This window comes from Camelus bactrianus, chromosome 16, assembly GCF_048773025.1.
Source record: "Camelus bactrianus isolate YW-2024 breed Bactrian camel chromosome 16, ASM4877302v1, whole genome shotgun sequence".
NCBI classification, from domain to species: Eukaryota; Metazoa; Chordata; class Mammalia; order Artiodactyla; family Camelidae; genus Camelus; species Camelus bactrianus.
The window spans coordinates 53,119,158-53,134,368 of NC_133554.1; the positions used below are offsets into that span (position 1 = coordinate 53,119,158).

A 15,211-nucleotide genomic window follows, 5' to 3' on the forward strand; every position below is an offset into this window, starting at 1 on the left:
AGCCAACTTCAGGTGACTGTTAGCTCTGTAGGCTTCACTCCAGGCTGCAGAACAAAACAGACACGAGAGCAAAGAGGACTTAAACTTGGCCTTCAGGCCCAAACTGAGGTCCACCTTCTCACCCAAGGCTCGCTGCCCATGCAAATCCCCAGTTCCTTACAATGGTCTCCTGGCCTGAGTTCCGGCCAGATTAACCACTCTGCCCCCGAAAGCAGCTGATCTCCTTGACTGGGCCAGTCCTGGGCCCTGGTCACTCAGATGTCAACCCTGTCCAAAAGCCCACCCGGAGCAGAGCACGTTCCGCTGAGGAGAGAGGCAGGGTGGACGAGCCAGCACAGGTGTCCCCGTCTGCCTTCCTCTTCTTCTCCAGAAAGCAAGCCCTGCTTCACCACGACGGAAAGCTCCCAGACATTGGCCAAATTCAAGAAAATCACATGAGGGGAGGGATAAACCAGGAGTCTGGGATTTGCAGATACACGCTACTACGTATAAAATAGAAAAACAACAAGGTCTCACTGTGTAGCAGCAGGAACTATATACAGTGCCTGTAATGATAAAGAATATGAAAAACGACGTATCACTGAATCACTATGCCGTACAGCGGAAACTAACACAACGCTGTAAATCAACTCTACTTCAATAAAGAAAGAAAGTTATGTTACCAAAAAGAAAAAAGAAAGAAAGACAAGAAAATCACATAAAGAGTAACAAAGGATGATGTGGGGATGGGGCAGGTGGTTGAGCTGCATCTCAGCAGAGGAGCTTACTAACCAAGAATAAATTCCAGGAGATGATGGAAGTCCTGGGGGCAAACGGCACAGCAGTGGACAAGGATCAGCAAAGTCTCTTTTCTGGGGGTGAGGATGCAGGTCATCAAGAAGCATATTCTGCCACAGAGAACACACCTGCATGGGGCAGGAGCCCTGCATTCTACTCAGTGAAAAAGAACCCCCGTGTTAGCATGACCTCCAAAGCTTGGAAGCCAAGTCAAGGCCCTGATGGACGTTCGTAGGTTAGGTGGGCCCATTTCCAATCAGCCTGGGTTTATAAATAAGGAGAAATTAGAATATCATCGAGATGCAAATAAACTTCACATTATGTAAATGCCGCTAAATATTTGTCTCTAAAGGTTTGTTTTCTTCATCAGTTAAATATTTCCCCAGCAATATTTTCATGCTATTAATCTGTTCGGGAGAAAAACATTTCAGACAGAGTGCAAAGGTAAATTTCAGCACGGCTACCCATGCTGTTAAGAAAAAAAAAAAAAAACCACACAACTCTATGAGAACAGGGTCCCAACTAGTGAAGAAAAGCCACTCTCCCAACCTCGGTGCTCTCCGTGAACAAGAGCACAGGTCACACGGATGACAGCAAGCTTCTGCTGAGGTCTGACTAGCAGGTGGAGGGTGGGGCGTGGAAAGGAAAATCCCCGGGCACCATTAGAGAAACACGGCGGGGAAATTCTTGGCAGATCTGGCACGAGTTTGCTAGTTTTGCCCCCACGTCCCCACTCTCCAGATCAGCAAAAGTGATTTGGACACAGGGGCTGCCTGTTTCCCCGGCCAGGATTAATGGGGAAGAAAGCCGCCAGCTACCATGGCTGTGAGTCCCAGAAATTTCCCTTTTCTCGCCTTTCCAGCATATGCATCTCTGTGTGCGTGTGTGTGTGTGACAGAGACAGAGACAGAACACACGTGAGCCCACATCCAAATTATCATCAATGTGTTTGCTTTGAGGGGGTCTGGCAGTTTCTCCCAATCTCCTGGGGGGACTGTCAATCAAAGCTAACAACAGACTGTGGGTGTGGGCAGGCGGGGACAAGGTGGACAGGCTGAGTGGCTGGCGGTCTGGCTGCAGGCGTCCAGTCCTGCAGGAGGCACACAGCAGGGAGACCGGGGAAAGCCCCTGCAGGCTCGCTGGCACTTTCCTCTTTTCTCCCCTCTTCAGGCTTCTCTCTTTCCCTTTTTCTCTGTCACTGGGGAGGAAAAAGCAGGCAAGAGTGGTTCTGGGGAAATGAGACTCTGGGTTCACTCACTTTAAAGGCGCCATTTCCCCGGCCACCCAAGTTCACATCCCAGTTCTGCCATTTCCTGGCCGCGCATCTTTGAGGATGTCATTTGGTACCCACCCCGTACCTCAGTTTCCACGTTTGCCAAGCAAGGGTGATAGTATTACCCGCCCTCAAGGACAGCTTAAGAGGTGATGAGGGGGGATGTGGGGGCCCCTGGTGGGCACACAGCAAGTGCCACACAAACCACATCTCAGCACTTCGCATCCCCAACTTGCACTGCATTTATAAAAATATAAAGGAGAGGCTAATGGCGTGTCTAGGACACCTAATCCATTCGTAACGTAAATCAGAAAAGCAGGGGGTTCGCAGGGGAGGAGGAAAAATTAGATGGTGATAGGATTTAGTGCAGAATTTTCAAGAGCTGTCCAATCCCAACCGTCCAGCGGGCAGAGCAGAGCCGTGCCTTGGCCGTAACATGGACACTTTTCAAAATTCCACAACCTTGTTGACATTTTCAACTTTCAGGACAGATCACCTACTGCTAAAGATAATAGAGACTTTCTGTTAATAAAAGGAGAGGGCTGGTGCCCTTTAAGAGGGTCTATTTTTGCTTTGGAATACAAAGTCACTTTTTCTCTCCCTTTTTCTTTCTTTCTTCTTTTTTTAAAAAATAGACTTACCCATCTAATGTAGTTGACTTAGGCTCACATCATGCCAGTTTGCACTTCCTGAAAAAATGTTACGACCAAGGAGGTGGGAACAAAGTAGGTCACTAGCTTCCCTGAAGCATCCTGGCTGGTTGCTTATTATCCAGAGAAAACCATGATACACAGATACATATACAGGCAGGTGGATTGACAGATAGACAGACATACACAAATACATGCGTGGTCTATATAATTTATATAAATAATATACCTATGCTATTTCATTAAGCCATTATATTTCCTTTTTCAGGTTAATTTCTTAAATTATACATATCTATAATTTAAGAGACATATTTATCAAATATATATGTAATATTTTTAGAACTCCACCTTGGAAATGGAAACTTAGCAGCTTAATGAAATGGCATCACACAGCTAACTGCCAGGAAGAATTAAGCACTATTCTTTACTCTCTGGATTTGACCATAAACACAGGCAATTAGGGGAAAGAGCCAGGAGGAAAATGGGTTTCTAAAAACTAATCAACGCAACAGAATGCAGCTCCCAGCAAGGGAAACACATTTCTTTCTCTGCCGTTTTTGGTTGAGATTTGGCATCTTCAAAGGGTGGCTGTCTTTGGGTAGCAGATCCAGTGGGCACTAGGCAGAGACGTGCACCTGCCTTGGCGGGGGCTCCACGTGGACCCCGGAGCGGGGAGGCTGAATCCTGGAGGCCTCTGCTTTCTGAGGCAGAAGCGCTGGCTCAGACGGGAGGCTGACAGGCAAAGGTAGCTTTGCTGACCTGAGGTTGCTTGGACTCAGTGGAGCAAAGGAAGAAATTGGTTCTGAGACAGCAAGAATAAAAGAAATTAGGAAGCTGATGGAGTGGGACTTCTCAGCGAAATCAGTGTGGGGTCGAAGGAGGCCACCTCATCTCATGCTCAGGAGTGGACCCTGCCTGGTGAAATGAGAAAATTTAATGGAGCAGAGTGGAAACGCTTGCCAGGCTGGGAAGACACTTTCTCATGCTGTTCCTACTTAGCAGCCACGGGGAAGCGTGAAGGATGGCATGCTTTTTAGTGGGGAAACATATGCCATCCAGCAGAGGTCCAGAGAAGGGGAGAGACGTGGCTGGTGAGAGGTCTGTATGCTTCAGCTTCAGCTCAAAGCAGAAATGACTTCCTGAAAATGAAGGGACGTTCAGATGATTTTCGACCATTAATGCAAAAAAGGACCACGGGGCTGGAAGACGGGGCATCAGTCATCCTCCCACCTTGTAGCTCATGTTACACAAGGTGGCTGGGGAGGCTGAGGCCACATGTGTACAGTGGGAACAGTCTGTGAGTGGCTGGATGGTAGAAGATCCTAGCTGAGCCCAGGCCAAGTTTAGAATCTTTCATGGTGGTTCTCAAACTTGAGCATGCCAAAATGAATGAATGAATAAACAAAAAACAACAGAAGATCACCATTTAGGGAGGTTTTTGTGGTCATTTCGGCTGCACATATACCAAAATTTGAAAGATACAGAGAAGACTAGCGCGGCCCCTGGGCAAGGATGACATCCAGACTGCTGCAGCAATCCCTATTTTTAAAATAAGAAATTATGAATTGTCAGCCAAAAAAAAAAAAAAAAGGTACAACCTAAGAGTTGAGAATTATGTTTTATTTGGCAGACTTGCTGACGACTTCCAGCCCAGGGGCAACCTCTCAGATCACTCTAAGGGACTGCTCAGAAGAGGGAAGGGAGGAGCCAGGATATATAGGAGTTTTGCAAACAAACAAATTTACTAACAAACAAACAGGTAGTTGAAACATCAAAACGTTACTGTTAATTAAAGAAAAAAAGACATCTCAAGTTAATGAATTTTCTATGTAGGGGAAGATGCAACAGTCTGGGCCCATTGAAATAATTCCTTTGATGTGCACCTTAACTCTCTAGGGTCAGTATCCTGGTTTTGTTTTTTTTTTTTTTTTCCATTCCGAATCCCCTCAGGGTACAAAATGAGGGTGGCTGCAGTGGCTGACAGCTTGATGGCTGCAACATCCTTTGTTTACTGATGTGACGGGCGACATTCTTTGTCCACAGAATCAAAGGGCATAAAATTTCAGTTAAGCAAGATGAACAAGCTCTGGAGACGTGCTGCACCACACTGCACCAGCAGTCAACAGTAACACAGAGCGCACTTAAAAATGTGTTAAGGGGGTAGTTAGCACATTAGTATTCCCATCACAATACAGTAAAATTTACAAGGAAATATCACCTAAATAACTTTTATAAAAAAAAAGACTTTAAAAAAATTTTAAAGTGTGGATTTGTGGAACTCATAGCAGACCTGGGTGGGCTCGGGAGTCTGCAGGCGTGACAGGCACGCCAGATGACGTAACTTCGGAGAGGAAGAAGGATCCAGGAAAATACAATGGAAACCCATCAAAGCGGACTCCCAGGATTGCTCTGTCCAGCCCAGATCTCTTGCCAACTGCTTACTGAGAATCCTCCCTGGGGGGTCTGACTATCATGTTGCTCCCTTTGCACTGAATGGAACACATCACCTTCCGCCCAAAATGTGTTCCTCCGCCTGTCACTGCTCTTAGGATGACAGAATCCATAATCACTCTGATTTACTAAACCAGGAACATGGGAACAAACGTCAGTGCAAAGCCCATGGAACCCACACTGAGAAACCCTGCTCTGGGAGGACCCAAGGGAAACCCGCGGAGGAACCCTGGGTGAGTGAGTGCCAAGGGGAGGTGGCATGGAGGGGTGCTCTGCCCGTGGGATAACTGGCCAGGCCTTCGCTTATACAGTCCCTGAAGCCAGTCCAAAGCACGTGACCAAGAACAGAACATCCGACCCAGACAGAGCTAACCGGCACTTTTCTGGAAGTTATTAGACTGTAGGGTTTACCCACAGTAAAATCCCTGAAGTAGCAAGTTCTCCCCTGCCCACCAAAATCTGCCCACCATTATGTCACTGCAGCCCCCAGCCTGCAGAGAAGTCAGGGAGCCTGTAGGAACGCTGGTACCAGAGGCAGGTACCCGGGATGGGCTACAGAGAGCAGTGAGCCTGCTGCCATGGCAACCCATGATTAACCAGGGATGGGAGAAATGTGCTCGGCTTAACTGAAACCCAGGCAACGTTTTAACTCAAACCCTGAAGAAGTTAACGCTCAGTTGGATTTTCTCCTGCCCTCTCCCCCACCTCCTTTCTTTTTATGTCACCAAGTGGCTTTAAATCATCTCCTCCCCCCACCCCTAAAAAATCACCTCCAAAGATAAGGCTTTTGATACAAAAGCTTTTGATAAGCTTTTTGATGAAGCTTTTGAGCAGGATTCCCTCTCCTACACCATGTTCAAGCACAAAGCAGCCTAAGATGCCCTCTTCTCTGTCTGTAGCCTCTCCATCTCAAAAGGACATTCTGTTTGCCCAAAAGATTCCTAGGAATGCACTGGTTTCCCCATCACTTCCTCACTGCAGGAACCCAGGACAAATATTCTCACACTGCAATACAGACGGACAGAGAATCACCTAGAGAATTTTAAAAGGCAAATTCCCCAGTCCCATCCCAGGAGAGGGGATTTCAGCAAATCAGAGGTAGAGCATAAGCATTTGTATTTTTTTCTAGCACCACAAGCAATCTTGATATACATAGATCAACACCCACCCTGTGAGACCTGTGAACCAACAGGTTTGGGCTTTTCCCATAGATTGATTTGTCCTTCATAGGGCAGGCTGAGCTCAGCAAAAACTGGACATCTGATGGCCTCCTGCTTGCCAAATAAGCCACAGACTGGGAAAAGGTTACGAGGAGACCCCCCTGCTCCTGCAGTGCGAGTTCCCTGACACACGTTCTGAGCATGACAGACGCACGTGGAAAGCACGTCCTAGGATCCTCACCATCAAGGCACGCCTTCTCCACACTGCAAGGTGGAAGGAAAACCAGCACGCTCAGAACCCCAAAATATTCACAAATGAACTCACCCACCACTTATAAAATGAATCCCCACTCAAAAATTTCCCTCCATGCCTAACAGCTTAACAGAAGTCCTAACCTGCCTCGTAGTCCAGTCTTGAGGATCGTGAACATCTGCTTGTATTTTCATTTTCTTGTCAAATGCATGGAAATGTCAAATCACAAGTCTTGAGAAAGATACAAGCTCATGATACTGATGAAAGGCTCGCTGCCTGGCAGAACCTGGGACCCACAGGACCTGGAGAACAACTGAAGACAAGAGGGAAGCAGGAGTGTTTTGTACATTTAAGTTCCTGCTCGAGATATGTCGGTTTCCAGCAAGATTAAAGATGAAGATAAAACCAAAATCTCCCTCCACAAACACCTAGAAATGATGGATGAAATAAACAAACCAAAAAGGTTTCAAATGCACATCTGAGCATGCAACCAAGAAAGGGAATCATTCATCATAAGGAAGCTAGAAACCAGAGCCTAAACACCAAAACCAGTTCAGACGCTGCCTAGGGACTGACAAGGGTTCCAAGAATAGGTTCTGGGTGTTACCGTCCGAACGGGGCAAAGATGAGGCCTTGGGTCACATCAGGCAAGAGATGAAATTCTATAAATGCAAGAGTCATAAAATTCTGTCCCTGTGTGGAAGAGTGGACTAGAGGGAAAAAAAATCCATCCAGCTGCACAGAGAGACAAAAAAGCCAATCACATGTTCTACCTGGTCTCTGGAGGGGGAAAAAAAAAAAACTTGTAAAATGAAGACCTGGAGCTTATACCTTGAATAGGTCAGAGTTCTGAGTTCTTGCTTTCTGAGTGGACTGGGAAACCCCAGCCTGGACATCACTGTAAAAATGGGTCCCAGGCTAACGTTACTGCAAAGGGGTCTTAGAGAAACAGATGCAAAACTACTCTGAAGGGTCTCCCATGACCCAGGACCTGGGAATCCTTAAGGAAAAGTGTATCCCACTGGTGGAAAAGGATGGTTGCTAAAGTGTTACATAGCCTAGGAGAAAACAACACACTACGAATGGGAGCCAGTGGATGCACGTGCATCTGAAGGGGGCACCCCAAGTTAAGTGCCCCAGTGCTGTCATCCCTGAGTCGCAGTGTGGAAGTAAAAAGCAAGCAACAGACAGCATTTTCTGACTAGGGAGGCCCTGGCATTGGTCAAGAAGTCCATCTGGAAGTATCTGGGATTACAAGCCAGATTCCTGTAGGGAAGGAAAAAAAAATTTCCTATACCCTCTTAGGTTCTGTGCTTGGGGGCCTGGAAATTAAACTGACAAAGACAGATTAACAAGAGAAAAACTAACAGAGCTTATTAACACATACAGCGTGCATCCACATGGAGGAAGCTTAGTGATGAGTAACTCAGGGGTGGTTACAACTCTGGGCCTTCTGGGGCATCTTAACAAAGAACAACAAATTTGTACAGAAATGTAAAGACCAAGGAAAAGAGACTTAGGCTTTTAGGAATGACAAACTGGGAAGGTCACTATATGGGGAAAGTGACAGAAGACAAGGCCTGTTACGCAGATTCCTCTCAGTGCCTTCTCTGGGCTGAGCAGAGTCTCTGGGGAGTGAGGAGTCCTTCTGCCTTTCCTGGAGCAGTGAGGGCCTCTTTCTTCATTTCATGTTCTATTTTTAGGTAGAAGGAGAGAGGTCAGAGAGCCCTTCCTGCATCTGCTGTTTCTCAAGTGTCTTCAACTCCAAATAGTTAATATGCCAAAGTAGCATATTTCGGGGTGGTGGGCTCTGATCCCCCAAATTCTCAAATACCAGTGTGCATGTTAAATATGGAACCCTGGGCTCCTTTCCACCAGAATCTGGTACTGAAAGCCAGTAGCAGATTCATTTTTTTAAATGGTATTTATAAAAATTGATTTTCTTACTACAGAAAGAGCATAAAGAAGAAAAGAAAATGATCTGCAATCCCACGGCCTGGATAATCCCTGCTGACATTCAAAAGCATAAAAGTAATACAGATACGTGGTTAGAAACACAAATAGAACAGACAGGGCTGAAATGAAACCTAGGAGTCTCCCTCCCGCACCCCCAAGTCTCTCTTCCCTGGGTAACCAGTCATCACAGATCCTAAAGTATTCTTCCAGGAAAAAAAAAATATTAGATTAACACCAGGATTTCTGTCCCTTTCAGCCATTTTTCTCCCTACCCAAAAGAAATGATAGTGCATCTAGTTTTGTAGTTTGCTTTTTTTGCTTAATATAACCTGTAGATTTTTCTACACCTGCACTTAAAAAAACCTACCTTGTTCATTTAAACGGGTTTAATGTAGAGAAGGAATCACATTTTCAATCGATGCTTAAGGTGATTCTAATGGAGGGGGTCAGCAGAGCGGACTGAGAAATGCTGACCCCACGTGGAACTCTCTGTTTGTGAGGTTAATCTGCGCAGAAGACTTGGAGATGCCTTCCACTTCACCCCAACAAGCAGGGCCCTGGGATCCCTCTGGACACCCTGCATTTAGGCACCGCTCTCACAGTACAGGCGGACAAATGTTCTTAACCAGACTCCGTTCCTCCACCTGCAAGGGTCTCAGGATAATTGCTGGGGGACTCAGATGGCCCCAGGCAGGAAATTAGTCCTGGCCTTACCTCTGAAAAGAGTGGGCCCGGAAGCAAGTTGTGCATTCGCAAAGCATCATGGGTAGACCCCCAAATCGCCACTCATCCATTTTCGATCTTGGTTCAAAACTAAAGCAAAAGAAGCAGCCAAGAGGCTGGTCCCGCAGGGCGCCAGGTGCTGTCCAGATGCACAGAGACCCCCTCTGTCCCCTGGTCCTTGGACCACACTCTCCTGCAGATTTTTGTTGATTGTTAAGTGGCTCCAAAGGTATTGTTGCTTCTGATTGGCTGGAAGCGTCATTTTGCAGATCTTTTAAACAGAAAAGATCTGCCTGCTAATAAGCCTATGATATCCTTCACTTAATTATCTCCAAAATTCCTCGGCCACCCCCCTTCCCCGGCTGCAGAGATGATGCCTACCCCCAGGAGATCTGCAGGTGGAATGCCTGTGGTAGTGGTTTTGCTCCTGTCCCAGTGCTGGGGCCAGGGGTGTGGGCACCAGAGTCCTGGAGGTGAAGGGAGCTGGCAGCCGAGACCCACATCCCAAGATCTCTGTATCTTCTAGGTGTGCCCTCAGATCTCCACCCACACCCCAGCCACGTCCTCTCAGGGCTCTTCCTCCCGCGCAGGAGAGCCTGGGGACCAGGAGTGCTCGACCGTGTTCCCCGGTGGGGGGGGGGGGGGGTCAGCCGGACCAGGTGGGTACAGCTCACCAACTCTGCCAGATTCTCAGACCTAACTGCCATCAGCCTCACGTGTTCTAAGTCCAGCGCCCACAAGGCCCAGCTGAGCGCATTGCCCGTGGATGTGAGGTCCTTAAGACGCATTCTCCTTTCTTCTGCTGGCTAGTCTGAAGTGGGTTTCTCTCCCTTTGAATCACAAGCAAGGTTTTGAAGGTGAAAGGAGGAAACAGACACCTAAATTTCTTTCTAGACTGATAACCTCTGGCTCCTGTATCAGCCCCTTCACCTGCCCAACGGGAGAGGGGGAGGCAGCAATGACTTTGAGAAGGAAAAACTGGTGCAATTCGGCGAGATGCTGGAACCAGTTTGAAGGTTGGGGGGGGGTGACAGCTTCAAGGAATGTAATTAAGTGAACTGTATACATTATTTTAAATCCTGTTCGCATTAACGCTGTAAATATTCCACTTAATTCATCATTATCAAATTTGCCAGCAAAGCTGCAGGGTAAAACTTCAGCCTAAAGTGCAATTACAGCCAGACAGAGTGGAGCATTTTTCACATCCCTAAGAGCTGCCGAAAGAGAAAGATGCAGTTTTCACAATGGCCTGGGTGGCAAGCACTTTTCTGAACACAGCTGCCACCCTCCTGAGGACTTCCTAGGAGGGCAGAGGCATCATGGAATCCTCCGAGGTTGCCCAGCATACGCCAGCAAACTTGCAAAGTGAGACAGAGTTTTATGGAAAAGTTATTCAAATCTAGTGATGCCAAATGCTCCACAATCCATCCATCCTTTACACACCCACACCTCCCACCAGTGCGTGCACGCACACACGCACACACAGACACACACACCCCGCCAAGCGTGTGCCTGTCCTCCCACACTCACGTGGCTCGTGCCGATTACCTTGTCTGTGTGTGTTCATTTGTTAGTGCTGATCTGTCCTGGAGTCAGGGCCTCTTTCCTAACTCATCTCCTTCCTTCTTCCTTGGAGCCCTTTCAATGTGCCTGTGTTAGCACCTCCTTCTGTGTAGTTAAACCTGGGGGTTTTCCCTTTCGTTCTCGTGAGACGTCATCGTGCCCTGCCACATCCAGAAACCTCCAGATCCCCAGGTGGAAATGAAGGTTGGATGGCGATGGCTGAATAAATAATAATAAACAAAGAGAGATCACTTACAGACAGAGGTGGGCAGCAGCCAAATGCTTCCTCCCAGGGGCTGACTTCCCCTGAATCCCAAAACCAAGGTCAAGCAGGGAAGAGCCAAAGGAGCATGTTATTAAGTTCTAAACGTCTGACTGCGCGTGTCAGGATTTAGTGCTGGGGGGCCACAGTCACTGGAACTTAGGTCCTAGAGGGCCCTTTGCAGGTTCCCTGTGGCCGGGCTGTGCTTTCCAGGGGAAATGGTGGAAAGGCTTCGAGATCAATCATTCACGTCCTTCCAATGTAAGAGTGCGTCAATCTCGCCCGCTTTCCTCGTTCGCTTCCATCTTCTCTCCTCTCTTAAGCCATTGCTTCCTGATCACCCATCCCACTGGGTCTTTGAACAGCAACTCATATGGCACAATTATCGGTGGCTTTATAATCAGGCCCATTTCCCTGACTCCTTTGAAGGGCAGGCAATTAGACCCTCAAAGACAAAGATTTTCACTCTGGTCGGCATCGTGTTAAAATGAGGAAGGAGGGGGAGAGAGATCCAAACCTTTTATTTGTAATTGGTGTATGATGCTCCATTGAAACGCATAATTTTTTTCCAATTATTCAGGGAAGGTAATTAGGGTGGAAGAAATATCTGCAGCTGGGCCAAAGAGAAAAGCTACAGGTACTTTTCGATTAAAGGGACCTATCTGGCTGCCGGCCGCGGGTACCCCTACTGGGAGCCCAGCGGATGCGCTGCACGGAGTCTGATGCGTTTGGGCTGAGTCCTAGGTGAGTCTGCTTTACTTTCACTTCGCGGTGCGCTTGTCGTGTTTTCACACCAAGGGCATGGGCAAGAGTCACCCCTGCATCCCCGCCTGCCCCCGGGGCAGCAAGCGAAACTCTTGGCAATACAGTAACTCTGTCACACCTGCACAGCCAGCTGTTGCTACTACTATAGAAAGGGTGTCACTTCTCTTGGGGATTTCAGGGGAAACGCCAGCCTATTAGTATACAGTTGACCCTTGAGCAAAATGGGTTTGAACTGTGCGGTCCATTTACACACGGATTTTTTTTCAATCGTAAATACTGCAGGACTGCACCCTGGCGGTAAACTGAACGGTAGATACTGAGGAAATAAGTTATACCCAGATTTTCAACTGCAAGGAGGGTTGGAGCCCCTAACCTCCAAGCTGTTCAAGGGTCAATTGTATTGTCTTCGAATATTTCAGGAAAATACGCAGATGTCCAGCCCCAGGGGCCTTTGTCCTTTTTGAACACACCAAACTTGCTCCAGCCTCGGAGCTTCTGTGTCTGCTGTTCCCAGTCCATCTGGTATTCTGTTCCTCCAGATAGCCCTCTGGTGTGTCCCCTTACCCACTGCAGGCCCTTATTCACAGACTAACTTCTCAGTAAACAATCTCAGCAACCCATTTAAAATATCAGTGCCCCACCAACACCCCCTTGCCGGCTTAATTTTTCTCCACATCACTCACTGCTGACTAGTTCCTGCAGGTTCTGCTGCCTTTTCACTCTGCTCATCACGAGTGCTCCTAATATGAACACAAGCTCTAGGAGGGCAGGGGGGTCGCCAATCCATCTAATGTCATATCCTCAGTACCTGACACAGAGGAGATGCTCAATGAATACTTACTGAATAAATCAACAAATGAATGAACAGGAAAACCTGCATAATTGAACTAGTAGGAAGTATTTCCACATCACCAAGGATCCAAGATGAAGGCGGAGCCTTACACATAAAACCTCCCAGAGGAAAAAAAATTTAAGTCGCAAGGCAGAGAAAAGAGGGATAAATCCTGGGGACAGCAAGGAAGACCATGAAGATGAAACAGGAAGCCCTCGTCCCCCCAATGCCAGGGTTGGAAAAAGTCTTTGGGAACGGATTTGAAAAATTCTGCTTCAAAAAGGCAAACTACTAAAAACTGATCATCATGGAGTCAGAGGTATTTATGACTCACTCTTGGATTCAGAAAGCATTCAGAAGCATTCAGAAGAATCCAAATCACAAGTGGACTCGACCCTCCCTTGAGCTAGTCGGCACCTAGGGACGGACGCTCGCATGGGAGCTCCACAGATGAGGGCCACAGCAGGTCTGGCTTTATCTCCTTGGCCGGCTCCACCCAGCATGCCCTTCAGAAGGATGAGCGTGGTGGTGAGGGCCCCTTGTTCCCTTAAATAATAGCATGTGGAAGTAAATGATAAGTTGCAAGAAAAATACAGACTGTGCTCTGGAGCTGAGGACCTCAAATTCCACCCACCTAGTTTAATAGGCAGGTTGAGGAACAAATGTAAGGTTCTCTGCAGGATGCAAAGTAAGGACCAGAAGACTGGGGAAAGATCAGCATAAGGATAGGGGTCAGAGCCTCACACACCGGGTGCAAACCATGCCATGAATTTTCCACCAACTCCCCCCCCCCCAAAGCCAGAATTTACACAGGGAAAGGGAAAGTGGCAGAGAACGGAGCAATGGTGCTGTATTTTTGCATAGCTCTTATTTTCAACTGAGAAAGGAAAACCCTACAACCCTCCTTTCATCCCCGTAGCATCCAACAGAGGAACAAAAGTCACTGTTCTTCTCCTCAGCTTCTGCCTTTCTGTCCAGAGTCACCCTGGAAGCCAGGTCTTGCCTTCTGGTCCTGGTCCGACGCTTTGGCGACTGCAGTGTATATGGTACCAGACAGAGAGATGAGCAAACAGACACAAAAGGAAAAAGAGAACAAACAAATCACCAACCAAATAAAACCACTTCTTAGTACTTCTTCGTGGTTCTTCGACGGAGCCTGTCCCATCGTGGAAGTTCAATTACAAACCGCCAGAAACACTAACTTGGCGGCTGCTGGGCAGAGAATCTGAAGAAAGGTTGCAAATACCGATAATGACACCACTCTGTTTCTAACAAGCCTGCCCCTCTGACTGCACAGCCCCCAACACCCAGCTCTGAATGATGCTCCGAATGAAGCAGAAAGCTACCCGGGCGGCTCTGGCTTGGCCCATGAGCAACGTCTGAACACGGGAGTGAGGATGCCGAAAGGCAGGTGGGATGGTGAGACTCTGAAATCACACCTCTTGGCCACCCAAGTCCTTTCCTTATGGGGTCAGGCAACACCCTGTTATCAGGCCCCTCTACTGGTGGATCCTCACGGGCACAAACAGCAAGGCAGCGTCCTGCTCTTTGTGGAGGTTGCAGATGAGGAGGACGTGGTGTCCCAGGGAGGAGAGGAGCAAAGATGGGGGTGAGGGGAGTGAGGAGGGAGCAGGGAACACCCTCGCAGCATTCAGAATAGGGATGTCCAAGTTCAGATTGGAGGCATTTTGACTGCACTTGTAAACCCTGAAAACAACACTTTGTAAGCAAGCAACCCAATGCGCTCTCAGAGCTGCCCTAAGATTTTTGTCAGCCTGCACGCGCCCCATTACTCATCATCTCCAAGCATCTGGGGCACCTGGGCTAAGAGGAAGCTGGCAGTAGGTGAAAAGTCCCTTCAAGGCTCCAACCGCACCACCTGGGAGAAGGCACACCATTTGTAGTTTGCCAAAGAGACCAGGACCATCAGCCCAGCCCTTCCAGAGCCGTGGAGCCAACCTGTTGCCTACCCCACGTTTAGGTGGTCAGCAGATCTTCCACAAAGGTGCCCAAACAATTCAGTGGGGAAAGGAAAATGTTTTCCAAAATGGTTCTGGAGAAAAGAAAGAAAGAAAGAAAGAAAGAGAGAAAGAGAGAAAGGAAGAAAGGAAGGGAGGGAGGAAGAGAGGGAGGAAGAGAGGAAGGGAGGAAGGGAGGAAGAGAGGAAGGGAGGAAGGGAGGAAGGGAGAAAGGGAGGAAGGGAGAAAGGGAGAGAAAGGGAGGAAGGGAGAAAGAGAGAGAGAGAGAGAAAGGAAGGAAGGAAGGAAGGGAGGGAGGGAGGGAGGGAGGAAAGGAAGGAAGGAAAGAAAGAAAGAAAGAAAGGAGGAAGGAAGGAAGAAAGAAAGGAAGTCTTAAATCTTAATCCCTACATAACACCACCAACTAAATTTAATAAAATGTTTTACAGGCTTAAATATAAGGTTAGAACTATGTTTTAAACTATACAACAGGTAGAAAAAAATACAGAATGGTCTCTTCACAACCTAAGGGTAGGCAAAGATTTCTCAGAAAAGACACAAAGGCACAAACCATACAAGAAGAACCTG

General features: G+C 47.7%; 1 protein-coding gene and 1 non-coding gene across 19 annotated transcripts in view; one reads left to right on the forward strand and one right to left on the reverse strand.

Moving 5' to 3' along the window:
* Positions 1-15,211, reverse strand: part of SLC39A11 (solute carrier family 39 member 11) — a 351,433-nt gene that overhangs the window by 128,508 nt on the left and 207,714 nt on the right. The window lies entirely within an intron of this gene.
* LOC123615630 (U6 spliceosomal RNA) lies at positions 4,141-4,247 on the forward strand. Its single transcript, XR_006723304.1, has one exon. It is a non-coding gene; the product is annotated as a U6 spliceosomal RNA (small nuclear RNA).